The following is a 15,909-nucleotide window of genomic DNA, read 5'->3' on the forward strand; positions in this document are numbered from 1 at the left end:
GTTAAAAGTTTGAAAATGCGTAAGATCTGGGAAGTGGTAATAAGATTCAGGTTGTGTGAAGGGCATGAGAAAAAAGCATGGAAGGAGAAAACTGAAAGATACACTTGGGAACAATAAATAAACAAGTTTGTTGGAATTTTAATAGAAAAAGTGTTGGAAGGATACATTGAGTGAGGAATGTTAAGGGGGGTCCTTGATACTGGACTAAGACATCTACTTAGTTCTGAGGGCGAAAGAGGGCTATTAAAGTCTCTAAGTAGGGCACCCACTTGATCACAGTTATATTTTGGTATAAATAATTGAAAACAGTGGGGAAAGAGAGAAGGAAAGTGAGAGCAAAATCTCTTGCAATAACCCAGGAATTATATGACAAATATCTGACCTGTTAGATAGTGTCATTATAAAAGTAAAGGAAATTACACATTCTATGAAAGAAATGATAGTGTTTATTAAACCTCCAGTATGTGATAGGCACTAAACTATGAGCTTTACATAGGTTAACCCATTTAATTTGCCTGCCAATCCTAAGAGATAACTTCCTTTCCATTCTACAGATGGGGATTAAGCAACTTTTTCAAGGTTATGTAGTTGGTAAGTGTAAAGCCAGGATTTAAATCCAGGTAATCTGACTCCACAGTCTGTTCTCTTAACCCTATGCTTACTGTTTTTCCTTGGCCTACAGCCCTAGATGGTATGTCTTATATGACCCAATTTTATAGAATTTGATGACTGAATATATAAGTCATAACAGCCTGAGATTTTTGGAATTCTTGATTCTGGATTTTTTTTTTGGGGGGGCGAGGGGTGAAGAGTAGAAATTGACAATGTAAATAACAATGAGAAAACACAAAAGACGTTCTTGAATTCATACTATACATTTGTTCTTAATGGTCCAATTGTTATTTTGGAATTAAAATATTAATTCATAGTAGAATTCACAAAATCAACTGAACAGTTGAACTTCAACACTTCTGAAGATGGATACTGGCAGACCCTTCCTGGCTTCGCCAATGCTGGAGTATAGCACAGTACTTGGTATGTAAATGATGCTCAACAATAATGTGTTGAATGAATCAATTTGAGGGTTAATAATAATAATAATAAGTGAGAATAAAGTGGTAGGGAGTAGTAGAATCAAAAAAGCCACAGCCAAATAAATCTTGGTTCAAATCCTGGCTCAGTCACCTTCCAACCGTACAACAGGGCAGCCGTTGCTTTAAACATTCTGTATAAGATAAGGTAATAATTCATAGGAAAGTCAGATTTTCAGATTCAGTCTTCTGTGCAAAGGCAGTGCATCTATGCAAACCTAGAAAGCAATGCTCCCAAAAGCTGTTATGTGTGACAGAAGAAAATCTGCAACCCTCTTTTCTTCTTTTAATTTGAAAAAACTACATTGAGACCTAAGGAAAAAAAAATCTGCCAAATAATTGCCAGTTTTAAAAGAAAAATAAATTATGTTCAGAGAAGCAAAAACTCTAGAGTTTCAACTGAAGGGGAGATTTTAATTGCAGGGAGACATATCAGCTGAATGGTTTAGCTTGGACTTGTGGGATCAGCAGCAGCCAGTGGGATATATATTAAAAGAAAAAAACCAAGTTTAATTAGCCTTAAGATTTTATACAGTGTGGCTCTTCCCTCCCACACCCTGTCTGATTCCAACGGGTCAACTGCCTTTTCAATCAGGCTCTCTCCCATCCTTTTCTCAGTTGCTGTCATGACAAGCCAATGGGAGAATGACATACAGATGAAAACAAGGTTTGAGTAATTAATGCACTGTGGCTGGTTGTTGTCTGAGCATCATTTTATTTCTTCCAATCACACAGGTCCTTGGACTTCACAGCTCTGTGTTTCAAATGGGGGTGATGCTGATTATATTATGACATTACAGCAAAGACAGGCAGATCAGACAAAGTGAATTTCACTAGTAATTAAACTGCAGTTTCTTTCGTCTAAAGTCCAGGGCAGGATTAATCGAAAGGTAGCTCTTTATCATGCCGATTAGTGCTGGGATTTGAAGAGTGAGCTCTGATTTGATAGCTAGCTCTGAATCAGGCTGACTGGTGGCCCTACATCTGTCTAACTTGCAAAAATAACATCAGATCAAGATATATTTACAAGGTTATGCCCTTCACTTTTATTTTCTTTTATTTTTCTAAAGGAAATGCAAATAAATTCAAATATGCTGCCATTTCCATTATTCCATTTTCTATTACAAAACTGTCTATTAAAAAGAACAGGCCCTTCCACACCACACAGAATTTTACAAATGGTTTTCCATAATTCCACTTAGCACCATGCTCTAATGCTTCTTATTTTTTGCCTTTTCATTATCTCAGACTCAATCTGAATATTAGGATGGCCCAAGTAACAGCTTTTCAAACTGCTCACGGGTTCTACTTTTATTTCAGAGGACTCATTGTGGGACTTATGGAGGGATTTGGCTTCCTTCAACTGCTCTCTTAATGCATATGATATTCTCAAATTCTTTATCAAATAATGGATTGGATCACAGATTCTCAATCCAGGAGGATTCTTACAGAAGCAACTGTGAGGCTTTGTAAACAATGAGCCAACCAGTCCCGACTCCATATCAAATGAGCCAGAATCTCTATGATTCAGAGGCAAGAATCCATATATTCTTTAAGTCAATAGGTGATTTGAGTGTACAACCACATTTGAGAACCATAGAGTCAGCTACACGGAATGCCAGCTGTATTTGCAAAAGACTTACCAAAACAAGCCATTGTTGAAGGAAATGAGGCCTGATACTGTTGTGGGAAATCTCCTAATAAAAAGATGAAAAGCCTACTCTAGTAGCAGTTGCATAGAAAAATATATACTCAGGTCTCTAAAGGTCAGTGTAAAAGGAGGAAGATTATAAAACAGATCTATATCGAAGATGCTTCCATTGTTCTATCTGATAACCTTGAAGATGATGGTTTACTGACTGAGCTCGTCACATAGTAACACTACAGCTACAAAGCATATAATTTAAAGATGACTGTTGCCTAACATAATAGAATCTCAGAGTTTGGAAACAAACTTGGAATTAGCTGTCATCTCATTTTAACCCCTTTTTTATTCAGGTGTTTTTAGAAAGAGAGAGGTAGGACTGAGAGGATCTGACTTCAAATTCTGACTCTACCCAGTCTTAGAGTTTAAGAACACACGTTCTGGAATCAAACTGAATTTAATTACTAGTTGGGCAGCCTTCAGATATTTACTTCTGTAAGCCTTGATTATCACATCTTTTTTTTTTTTTTTTTGTAAACAAATGGGATACATGTTGTTTCTCTGTTTGTACATGGCGTAAAGGCATACCATTTGTGTAATCATAAATTTACATAGAGTAATGTTGTTTGATTCATTCTGTTATTTTTTCCCTTCCCCCCACCCTTCCCACCCCTCTTTACCCTCTATACAGTACTTCCTTCCTCCATACTTGCCCCCCTCCCTAATCCTAACTCTAACCCTAACACTAACCCTTCCCTCCCCCCCATTATGTGTCATCCTCCACTTATTAGCGATATCATTCTTCCTTTGGCTTTTTGAGATTGGCTTATCTCACTTAGCATGATATCCTCCAATTTCATCCATTTGCCTGCAAATGCCATAATTTTATCATTCTTTATGGCCGAGTAATATTCCATTGTATATATATACACCACAGTTTCTTTATCCACTCATCAATTGAAGGGCATCTAGGTTGGTTCCACAGTCTGGCTATTGTGAATTGAGCAGCTATGAACATTGATGTGGCTTATCTCTGTAGTATGCTGATTTTAAGTCCTTTGGGTATAGGCCAAGGAGTGGGATAGCTGGGTCAAATGGAGGGTCCATTCCAAGTTTTCTAAGGAATCTCCACACTGCTTTCCAGAGTGGCTGCACTAATTTGCAGTCCCACCAGCAATGTATGAGCATACCTTTCTCCCCACATCCTCGCCAACACCTGTTGTTGCTCGTATTCTTGATAATCGCCATTCTAATTGGGGTGAGATGGAATCTTAGGGTGGTTTTGATTTGCATTTCTCTTATTACTAGAGATGTTGAACATTTTTCCATATGTTTGTTGATTGCTTGTAGATCTTCTTCTGTGAAGTGTCTATTCATTTCCTTAGCCCATTTGTCGACTGGCTTATTTGAATTCTTGGAGTAGAGTTTTTTGAGTTCTTTATAGATTCTGGAGATTAGTGCTCTATCTGAAGTATGATTGGCAAAGATATTCTCCCACTCTGTAGGCTCTTTCTTCGCATTGCTGATAGTTTCCTTTGCTGAGAGAAAGCTTTTTAGTTTGAATCTATCCCAGTTATTGATTCTTGCTTTTATTTCTTGTGCTATGGGAGTCATGTTAAGGAAGTCTGGTCCTAGGCCGACATGTTGAAGATCGGGACCTACTTTTTCTTCTATAACTGAAAGCAATCCCCCTAAAAACTGGAACAAGGCAGGGATGCCCTCTTTCACCACTTCTATTCAACATCGTTCTTGAGACTCTGGCCAGAGCAATTAGACAAACCAAAGAAATTAAAGGGATACGAATTGGAAAAGAAGAACTCAAACTATCCCTGTTCGCTGATGACATGATTATATATTTAGAGGAACCTGGAAATTCCACCAGAGAACTCTTAGAACTCATAAGTGAATTCAGTAAAGTAGCAGGTTACAAGATTAATGCCCATAAATCCAATGCATTTTTATACATAAGTGATGAATCTTCAGAAAGAGAAATTAGGAAAACTACCCCATTCACAATAGCCTCGAAAAAAATAAAATACTTGGGAATCAATCTCACAAAAGAGGTGAAAGACCTCTACAATGGGAACTATACAACACTAAAGAAAGAAATTAAAGAACACCTTAGAAGATGGAAAGATCTTCCATGTTCTTGGATAGGAAGAATTAATATTGTCAAAATGGCCATACTACCTAAAGTGCTATACAAATTCAATGCAATTCCAATTAAAATCCCAATGACGTACCTTACAGAAATAGAGCAAGCAATTATGAAATTCATCTGGAAGAATAAGAAACCCAGAATAGCTAAAGCAATCCTTAGCAGGAAGAGTGAAACAGGGGGTATTGCAATACCAGATCTTCAACTCTACTACAAAACAATAGTAACAAAAACGGCATGGTATTGGTACCAAAATAGAAAGGTAGATCAATGATACAGAATAGAGGACACGGACACAAACCCAAATAAATACAATTTTCTCATACTAGACAAAGGTGCCAAAAATATGCAATGGAGAAAAGATAGCCTCTTCAACAAATGGTGCTGGGAGAATTGGAAATCCATATGCAGCAGAATGAAACTAAACCCATATCTCTCACCATGCACGAAACTAAACTCAAAATGGATTAAGGACCTCGGAATCAGACCAGAGACCCTTATCACATCTTTTAAATGGGGTCAAGAATATGTACGCCAGAGAACCATTTGGGTTTTGCATTAATTAATTTACATAAGAGTGTCTGGCACACAAAAGTGTCAGAACTCAAAAAAAGTCTGTTCAAGAAAAATGCAATAATTACTTAAGGATGTCATTGAGCCTCCCTACCTAAAAATCATTAGTTTTAGGACTCACAGATCAGTTTTCTGGAAGATTTGATTCACCAGGGAAATACAAAATGAATCCAACTCGAAATGGCTTTCAAATTTTATTGAGCATAAGCATCACCTGGAAATGATCGTTAGAAATGCAAATTGCTGGGCTCCAGTCCCAGAGATTCTGATTCAGAATGTAGGGGTGGAATTTAGGAGTATGTACTTTAGCAACTATCCAGGTAATTCTGACCAGGGTTGAAGGGCTTCACTTTGATAAAGACAGCAGCATAGGAATAGAAATTAGCCAAACATTTATTTGCGGAATAACCACACAGTGCTGGCCTCACCTGGAGGAGACTATGCTTTCTATTCCTTAGGCCAGAATCCAGTTACATGGACGTAAGTCATGTGCAAACATAACATGTTCACAGAACATGATAATGCTCACAAAGTAGCACAACTATTTTTCTTCAATTAAATATAATCCTAGAATAACTATCATTTAGCTACTGATATTATCTTCAATTTTTTGCATCACCACTAGGTACACTGTAGTATACAGACATGGGTCAGATTAATTATCAACTCATCCTCTTTCTTCTTAGAAAATAATAAAACAGCTTTGTGAAAATTGGTAAATTCTTTAAACAAAGCAGCTATTTCTTCCTTTAAATGCATTGTAGAATAAAGTATTTTCAAAAGCATTAATGAAAATGAATAACAAAAGTCAGGGTGTAATTGTGAGTATAGTATTTAAAATGTAATTGATAAATTACTACAAGGAATATATTTAACCTATTGATAGAGATTGTTCTGGATATAAGGAGAAATTAGAGCATTTAATTCTCATGATTTTCCTGAGGAAAGAATGGTGAAAAAATTTCAGAAATGTGCTTACAGTCTGTAATACAATTTGCCAACAAATGTGCATTAACTCTATATTCTAAAAGCTCTTGTGTAAGATATAATGAGGAATTATTTTCTCTAATTGCCATTGCACAAACATTTGTGCAATGGATGGGGGAAGAAAACCAGATGAGAAAAGTGTGTCATCATTACAAGGCAATATAGCCTAGTGGTCAAGTGTGAGGTCAAAGAAAATCTTTTTTAGTACATACTGCATGAGCTAGGATTATTTATGTGAGATCTCAGAAACTCAGGCACAGTAATTGTCCATGATAACTACAGTAGGTCCTGAATAAATGCATTCCATTGTTTATTATAATAGTTGCAGTTTATTACAGTACAAACAAGATATATCACAGGTAAGACTACATGTAACAGGTAAGACCTAAATGAATGGTATAGATATTGATGGGTACAGGAAAACAAATTAAACAAATGTTGGTATAACTAGTAAGGGTTATGCAAGGAGGAAGTATTTGAGCTGGATAATGCAGGTTGAATACAATTTGGCTAAAGAGCAACACAAAATCAATTTCGGTAAGTTGAAGGGCTGATGATATGAGCTATAGGTGAGTGTTCAAAAATGTTTAGGGGGACAGGGGTTGCGGCTCAGTGGTAGAGCACTTGCCTAGTATGTGTGAGGCACTGGGTTCAATTCTTAGCACCACATATAAAAATAAATGAAAAAAATTAAGGTCCATCCACATCTAAAAAATATTTTAAAAAAGTGTTTAGGGACTGTTAAATAGTTTATGATAAAACATAAAGACAAATTTGGGAGTAGAACAATAGTGGGTTCTGAAACCCCAAAATCACTTGTAATTTTATGGTAGAACTTCTGTCAAAATATTTTCTCAATGGAATTTAACATCTCTTTAGTAACAGTAAATCTCAAACTTTAGCATGCATCAGAAACACTTGTACAGCTTCTTCAAATACATATTACTGTAGTATACTTCAGTTTCTTTAGTAGAACAGAGTGAGACCAGAGAATTTGCATTTCTAGCTTATTGTTAGGTAATGTTAATGCTGCTGATCATTTTGAGAACCACTGCTTTATAAGGTGGTAAAACACAGTTGGAGGACTAGGGAAATTCACTACAAGTAGGAAATAAATGAATAACCCTTTTATTTCCTATAAAATTTCATCCCCACTTTCATAGTAAGTCATAGAAGAGCCTACATGGAGATCACCTTGGCCTTTTAATCTCTGTTGGGTTCAGGTCTTTTAACTGTGGGAATGTGGAGACACATGATGAAAAGGAGCCCAGGCCAACCAACTTGGAAACTTAAAGACAACTAAATCACTATTAAGGATAATTAAGAATTGAAGATAATAGTGCCCAGAGACTGAAGAAAGAGTGGAGTTTTTATTCCAAAGGGCCTCTATCAATCTGCACTGGACATTTGGATCTTGGGACACTTAGCTGCCTGCAAACTGTTCTCAACTCATGTTGGTTCACTATTTCTTCTCTTCAATCAGTAATTGGGAGTGAGTAGGGGGCTAAGAACATGTTACCTCCTGCTTCTTCTCTAACAAAAACTTCTACCATATATATATATACCATATATATACCATACTATATTTTAAGAGGTATTTCAAAGGGCGGAAAGAAAAAAAAAATAAAATGCTATGATAAAATGCAATATCTTATTTTGGTACTTTATTTTTAATGGAAAATCAAAAGAAAAAATGTATTTGAAAATTAATGTACATGTCTTTGTGAAAAGGGGTCAAAAGTGAATTTAAATATTTGAAATTCCAAAAAAAACTCTCAATAACAATGATTTGTTTATTTCCTAGCCATTTATCTTTCCTTAAAATAAGAAGTTATATAATTACTAAGTATAATTAATAATTTCCATAAATATGACAGAAGTTATTATCATAAACACCTTAGACTCAGATTCCTATAGTTACAAAGGATAAGAATTTGCCTAAGATTTTTTTTTGTCTGTTTATTTGTTTATTTTCAGTACTGGGAACTAAACCAGGAATACTCAACCACTGAACCATATCCCAAGCCTTTTAAATTAAAAAAAAAAAAATTCTGAAACAGGTTCTTGCTAAATTGCTGAGGCTGGCTTTGAACTTCCAGCTGCAACCTTCTGAGTCTGTGCCACCTAGTTTATCTAAGTATTTTTAAGAACAGATAGCAACCTAGTGATACAGGAAAAAAAATTGAAAAAAAAAAATCTTTCTTATGAGCTCCAGAAAATACCACAGAAAAAATAGACATGAACTTTGGTATCAGTTGTTAAATATCTTCATTTTGCAGATCATGTCAAACAGTTTAAATAGACAACAACACAAGTCCTCTAATGTCTTCAGCAGTTATGAGTGTGAATTCCTGACTGGTCCCAACTCCATTTCTAACTAAGCATCCCCATTAACTCATAAGCAGAAGAAATAGAATTTGTAAAGTGTTTTACAGTTTGTGAAGTATTCTCATAAACATAGTATTATTGGATTGTTTCAAAAATCCTATAGGGTAGATAAGTAGGGAAAGTGTTAATATTATTCCCATCAGAATGTGAGAGAACTAAGGATCAGAGAAAAAGTTAATCTCTATTAAATACTCATATTGGGTAAAATTGTGCAGATCTGAAAAGAAGCCCAAATACAGAGTTTTATATACTATGAAATAGGCTCAGATAATTTGATAATTGCCCAAGGTGAAAGAGCAGAGGTAGGACCCGAGTGCAAATAATCTAGCTTGAGCCACCATGTTTTTTCTACCAATAAATTCTCAATTATAAATGTCTAGCTACAGTAACAGCCTCTCAAGAGGAGACTTACTGAATTGCCAAGAATACAACCACTAATAGTATTTGGGTTTTTTGTTTGTTTTTAATTAATTAATTAATTATTTTCTGGTGCTTGTGATCAAACTGAGGGCCTAATGCATGCTAGGCAAGCATTCTGCCGCTGAGCTACCCTAGTCCTTTTGTTAATTTTTAGTTAGCTTTTAGTTAGTTTTTTCCTTAAGATGTGCATTTTTCTAAAATTACTTAGGCAAGAGAATAAGAAGGTGGATACATTATTTCATCAGTTTAGAATATGGACTTTTAAAAGTCACTCCAGTTACCTACCCCACCAACACAAGAGTCAACAGCCCCATTTTTACTAGCATACCTTAACAAGAAAGATAAACTAGAAGACTAACCAACCTCAAAGGTTAAATCCTGGCATCACCTTATAAACTATTAGGTCAAAGTAAGTGGTAACACATATGCATATTAAAACAAGTAATAACAATAGAGAGTGTATGGAAAGATAAATTTTCTATTTATTGTCTGAACTCAAAAAATCTCAAACCTATAAACTTAGACTTTGTAACTCCTTGGACAAATTAACATACCTCCTTTTATTTTTACTTTTTACATGCATTTACTTGCATAATTTGTGGTGTGATGTGTTTTGTTTGTTTTTAAGATCAGTATTTTTTCCTCCACTTTTAAAATACAACTTCTGACTTACAGCATTTACAATTTTGGCAAACAAATGTCTTCCCACAAAAGACAGAAGTTTCACCTAGAAGCCATGTTGGGAATTTGGGCTGCAGAAGTCAAGGGAGGTCTAGTACATAAGTAAATATTTATAAAATTAAATTGAAATTTTGAATGTTAAAGGAAAAAATTATTGAAAGATTGTTTTACATCTTGAGCAACTACCTTGCTACTGAGCATTTTTAGAGAATTGCAGATTTAGAGTTGATGCCGTATACAGGTCTTTATTTTTTATAATGACAATATCAGTCTTAGCTATTAAAATTATATATTAAAATCATCTAAGGCTTGCATACTCTGTAAAACATTCCTGTAAAGTCATTATCTGTGCGTAAACACCTTGGTCTTAGGGAACTAAGATTTACGGACATTAGGTTCTGTTATCAACTGATTGTGTCTCTCAAAATTCATATGCTGAACCCCTATGCCCCAATATGACTTTATTTGGAGATAGGGCCTTTGAAGAGGAAATCAAGCTAAATGAGATCATAAGGTTGAAGTCCTGATACAATAGGACTAGTGTCCTTTATAGAAAAGGAAAAGACACCAGATGTGTGCTTGCAAGAGCACAGAAAGAAAAGGACATTTGAGGACACAGCAAGCAGAAGGTCATCTGCAAGCCAAAAAGAGAGTCCTCAGGAGAAAACAAACTTGTTGACTCCTTGAACTTGGACTTCCAGCCTCCAGAACTATGAGAAATAAATTTCTATTGTTTAACCCATCCACCTTGTGGTATTTTATTATAGCAACCCCAGCTGTTTAATATAGACTCTAAAATTCTCAGAATAATCTGCAAGATAGGAACTGTTTAAAGCAACTTTACAGGTACAGAAACAGACTATATGGCAGGGGTGGGTAGGTGTCAAGAAATGTCCCAAGAGACAAAGAATGAATAAGTGGCATTTCGGAGATTTTACTCATATCTACCCTCCAGGACATTATTTTTTCTTCTGTTTTCCATCTTTGAGCATATAAGGCTGTTACAAAAGCTAGTTTTTATATTGACTGGAATAGTCTTGTAGATTTATCACTGCCTCATGTTCTACTTGTTGCAATAATAGAAACCAACATAATTTATCTTTTATATAGCCATCCTTTATAAGCTTGAAGACAGTTATCACATTCTCTCTTTCTGAATTTATAAACAATTCCTTTACCATTCCTCACATCATATGGTTCACTTTTCTAACACCTTCCTCACTTACCCTTTATTTTATTTCTTGTACTTGTTTCTATTTTATTTCTTGTACTGAGTTATTTATTCATAGTACCCCATATCTTTCATAAACAGTCTTCCTGAAATATATTCTTGTATTTGTTCATTTAAAAAATGTTTTCTGGTTAGATGGAGACCATCATTCCATTCTTTCAAGATGTCTTGGGAACTTGATCATCTTGTTTGGCAACTCTTTTCTGTATCTGAATTCATGTCATCTGTAAATCTGATGAACATGCTTTCATCCAAGTTACTGAAAAAAAACACTGATGAGCAAGATAAGGCCTCAAATATCCCCATAATATGCCATAGGAATCCTTTTGACTATGACACTGAGCCATTTTTTGCACCTAATAGTGTAGTCATTCAACCAGTTTCCAATCTATCTGTACTTAGATAGTAACTAAAGTATCTCTACAGATAACCCAGCAGAGATCAAATCGCATATTACAGATGTGTTTTCATTGAAGCCATTCTGCTTTCTGGCAAGCACCTCTTCTTTCAGGGAATCACAACGCATTGCTGTAAGCTTTTTTGCTTAGGGCTGACAACAAGCTGCTTTGTCCTCACCAACTGCCTTTTTATACTTTATAAAAATTAGAACATTTTCACATCTCTAGTTGTCTAACATTTTTCTTTTCTTCTCAAATACAGTGGCAATAAGATGGTCTTATTGACAAATCCTCTCACTAGCCTATGAGCTCTGAACCACTTTTCATGTCTTCCTTTTTCTGCTTACCTTCCAAGGAAAGAGTCACTCATGTGTCATCATGAACTGTACCTAGAGATGGCATGCTGGTCAGAGATTGATCTGCAAACTTGAATAGTAGAGAAGGCTTAACAAGGTGCTGTCTTGAGTCCTTGAATACGCTGGTCGGGAAAGGGCTGTGATGACATGAGGCTGTGTTCTCATTGCCACACAAGTCACTGCAAGACTTTAATATTTCAACTCTAGCAATGCTCCCAGAGAGGGTTCCATGTTTTTCCTGTTTACTCTGGAAAAGTAAAAATCCCCAAATATCCTTTGCCAAAGATTCAAGACAGCTTTGTGTTTTTCAGCCTTTAGCTGGAAAAGGTTGTAATATATAAAGCTTTTATTTTTCCATAAAGATTTTGTCTGAGGCAAGCATGTCCCTTGACCTTTACCTAATCAAGAAAAGTTGTTGGGTGGTGGGGGATGGGGAGGCAGGTTGGACTTTAAATGCACAAATCAGTTCTAATAAAAACACTGAAATTCAGGTGCCTGGGGTTAGAAATACTGGAGGGAATTCAATTACACTAATTAATATTTAAGAAGGGCTAGAGAGCACATACTGAATGTGGGAAACTAGGCCAGTCAGACATGAGCATATGGGGAGGGCAAGATCAACAGATAAAAGTAACAAACAAATCATACATAAATGCTCCAACAGGAATGAAATCGAGAATATAAAATAAATGTTCCAACAGACACTGAAGAGGAGGTAAAGTAAATGGTCTACCAGACATAAAAGCAAAATGTTCCAACACACACAAGACATTTTATTGGTTTTATGTAAACACATATATTATAAAAATGATTTTTCCAAATAAGTTAGTAGGAAATGTTACCCATTTATAAAAACAGACTTAGTCTAGTTTGTGTGCATTCACAGCATACTATATTTGCTCTCATTTCCTCACTGGCTCATCACACAGGAGACTCAATATGGCTTGACTTTCATAATAGGTAGTTCCTTAATGACTAAGCCCACATGGATACCCAAAACCTGACAGAATGCCAAAAAGCTGCAGAGGATTCCTGGTTCTACACAAGTTATTCTGGTTTTGGACACAGTGTGATTTGGTTGGTGTTACAGCTTATGGAACTGTTTTTTCATTTGTAGCCTAGTCAGTCAATTCTAATTTTTGGTCACTCCTTGACGCACTTGAAAGCTTTCCAAAGAAGGTACTAATGGTACCTGAACTACATTGCTTCCACCATGTGAGTGGTTCTTGTACACTAGCATTTGACTCTACTTTTCCATCTGTCTCTCTCTCTTTTTTTTTAATCTCATTCCTCTTTCCTTCATTAATCATTGGATCACTGAAAACTGGAAACCAAGAGACTTCACTGGATTGCCCTTTTTTATTGTGTATCTTCAGGGTGAAACATGAAGTTTTGATATATGTTGGGTTACTTTTGCTATCAACATCATCACACAGAGGTGGAAGTAGCAGCGTGGAGTAGAAGAAGAAGGACTGAGACTGAGAATTGAGTTCCTCTTCACATTCTCTAATACACAGATGGTAACAAGTGACTGGACAAACCCTCTGCCCTATGTATATATGTAATATCAGGCTCACAGAACAAAGCAAAAAACAAAATTCTTGCCCTTCAGGAGCTTAACTTCTAATTGAAGAAATAATTTTAGATATGCCCAAGACAAAATATCCCTAAAGGTTTAAGTTGTTCATAAATAACAAAGGAACAAAAAGACATAGGGCTATTTCTTGAAGACTGATTTGAACCAGATTACTGGTTTTCACACTGTTGCATAGTCCCCAGACATACAAAGATATGATTATAAAAAGCTAGTTGAATTGTTAAATATTTAATTAAAATATACTTTAAATTTTTTTATATCAATTTATAATTGTGATATGAATGGCATACAAATTGAAATATATAAGTTCAAAAAACACATTGGAGATCAATGTGTCATTATAAGTTGGAAACATATAATAAGGTTAACTAATTTTCATGCAGGCCTCAAATTAGAGCTCTGAGTTTGGAAGACAAGCTATTGGATTAAAAAAAAAAAAAAAAAAACTGAAAAAACTAAAAAAAACTGTTACTATGTGCTATGGTTTAGATGTAAGGGATCCCCCAAAAGTTCAGATGTGAGACAATGCAAGAAGGTTTAGGGGGGAAATAATTGGGTTATGACAGACAACCTAATCAGTGTGTTGATCTCCTGATGAGACTGAGTGGTAACTATAGGCAGGTAGGGTGTGGCTGGAGGAGGTAAGTCATTGGGGCATGACTTTGGGGTACCAATCTCTACCTTTCCCTCCCCATCTCCTTCCTGGTGCAAACACAGCAGCTTTCCTCAGGTATACTCTTCCTTCATAATGTTCTGCCTTTCTTGGGACTCTGAGGAATGAAGCTGCCCATCTATGGACTGAGACCTCTGAAACATGAGCCCCCAAATATACTTTTCCTCCTCTAAATTTGTTTTTGACAAGTCTTTTCCTCACAGGAGCAAAAAAGCTGACTAAAAGAATATGCAACTGCTTATCTGTGTCTCATGATTTTTCTAATTCTGCATAGTACTATATTCCCCACAGAAATACACGAATGCTAAAGCCAATATAATAATTCAAGCCTGAATTTTCATTTCTTTATATATTCACCATGATTTTCTTACTCATTAACTTAATTGTATTTAATGTGATAATTTGAATTTATAAAGTATTTTTAATAAAATACTACCATTATTTTTTTAAAATGTTTTACTTGTTCTTTTTAGATATCTAAGACAGTAGAGTATATATTGACATATTATACATACGTGGAATAGAACCTATCCTACATGTAAAGGTTCAATAAAATTTAGTTAGAAAAGAGGATTTTGCTTATGTAAAAGAAATACGACAAATCTCTAGATCAAATAATCCACATGACTCTTCTAACTCAAGGCAGTATAATTCTCATGTTTCTGTCTTCAGGCTGCTCAGTTTCTGAATTTATTGATTTGCTGGCTTAGACTACTATATACAACAGATGTATTGGGCCCAAAGTGAATTTCACAGACTGTTTACTAATTCCTTTAGGTTTAAGAAGAATGATATTTTTTTCTTGGAGCACAGATTATCATGAAACCATCACATCAAAAGAGGTCACTTTGTTTAAATTAATATAATATGTGAAATTTATCAGCCACCCCCAAAGTACTAGGTTATCAGAATTTAATATATTAGTCTAAAATCTAACCAGTCATAACTAAGAAATAAGTAAACAGAAAGTCTTTAATCACCTAAGAAGGTCATATTGCTTATATTAATATATAATTTATGGGCATATTCAGATATTTTTTTCATTTACTCAAAATATATTGCATTGAAAACTTCAGAAGACCTTTTCCTAAGGATAATCAACCATTACCAAAAGTTAGGAAAGAGTAAGCCACAAATGGCTTTCGACATTATAGAACGAAAATAGCAAACTGAAAGAAAGATACGTTTTTCAAAATCTGAGCTCCTCTTTACTATGGTAACATTTAAAGGATTTATAATACTGGTGTGTAAGTCAGGACTCAGTTGAGTGAGGTCTTTCATGATCTTTCTGTAGGGTAGTCCAACCAGAATTATATGTGTGTTTATTTTTTAAAGGTTGTCACTCAAAAGGTACCACAGAGTGAAGGTTAAGAACACACCTGAGTTTCCATTCCAGTTTCACATTCCTACTTACATGACCTTGAGCAAATCAAGCAAACTGACTGACTCAGTTTTCTTCTCTATAAAATGGGGGAAATAATAGAATAACTATTCTCTTGGATTTGTAGTAATAAATAAATAAATGAAATTGTGAATGAATTTTGCATAGTATGTTATCTAGCAATACAGTTCTCAATAAATATAAGCTGTAGTTATTAAAAATTTTAAATATCTAAAAGCCAGTTGTTTTCTTCTGCTTAATTTATTTATAACCTGATTTTACTCATAATTTATTAACTGTATGTTCTCCTCTTCTGGAATGATGTTCTAT

The 15,909-nt window shown here is 35.1% G+C and overlaps 2 long non-coding RNA genes across 4 annotated transcripts in view; one reads left to right on the plus strand and one right to left on the minus strand.

Moving 5' to 3' along the window:
• Positions 1–15,909, minus strand: part of LOC306670646 — a 667,486-nt gene that overhangs the window by 215,435 nt on the left and 436,142 nt on the right. The gene's annotated exons all lie outside the window — the stretch shown is intronic.
• LOC306670649 lies at positions 2,795–14,643 on the plus strand. The gene is made up of 2 exons (XR_013766469.1): positions 2,795–3,231; positions 5,381–14,643. It is a non-coding gene; the product is annotated as an uncharacterized lncRNA (long non-coding RNA).

Source organism: Sciurus vulgaris (genome assembly GCF_902686455.1).
Source record: "Sciurus vulgaris genome assembly, chromosome: 10".
Classification (NCBI taxonomy): domain Eukaryota; kingdom Metazoa; phylum Chordata; class Mammalia; order Rodentia; family Sciuridae; genus Sciurus; species Sciurus vulgaris.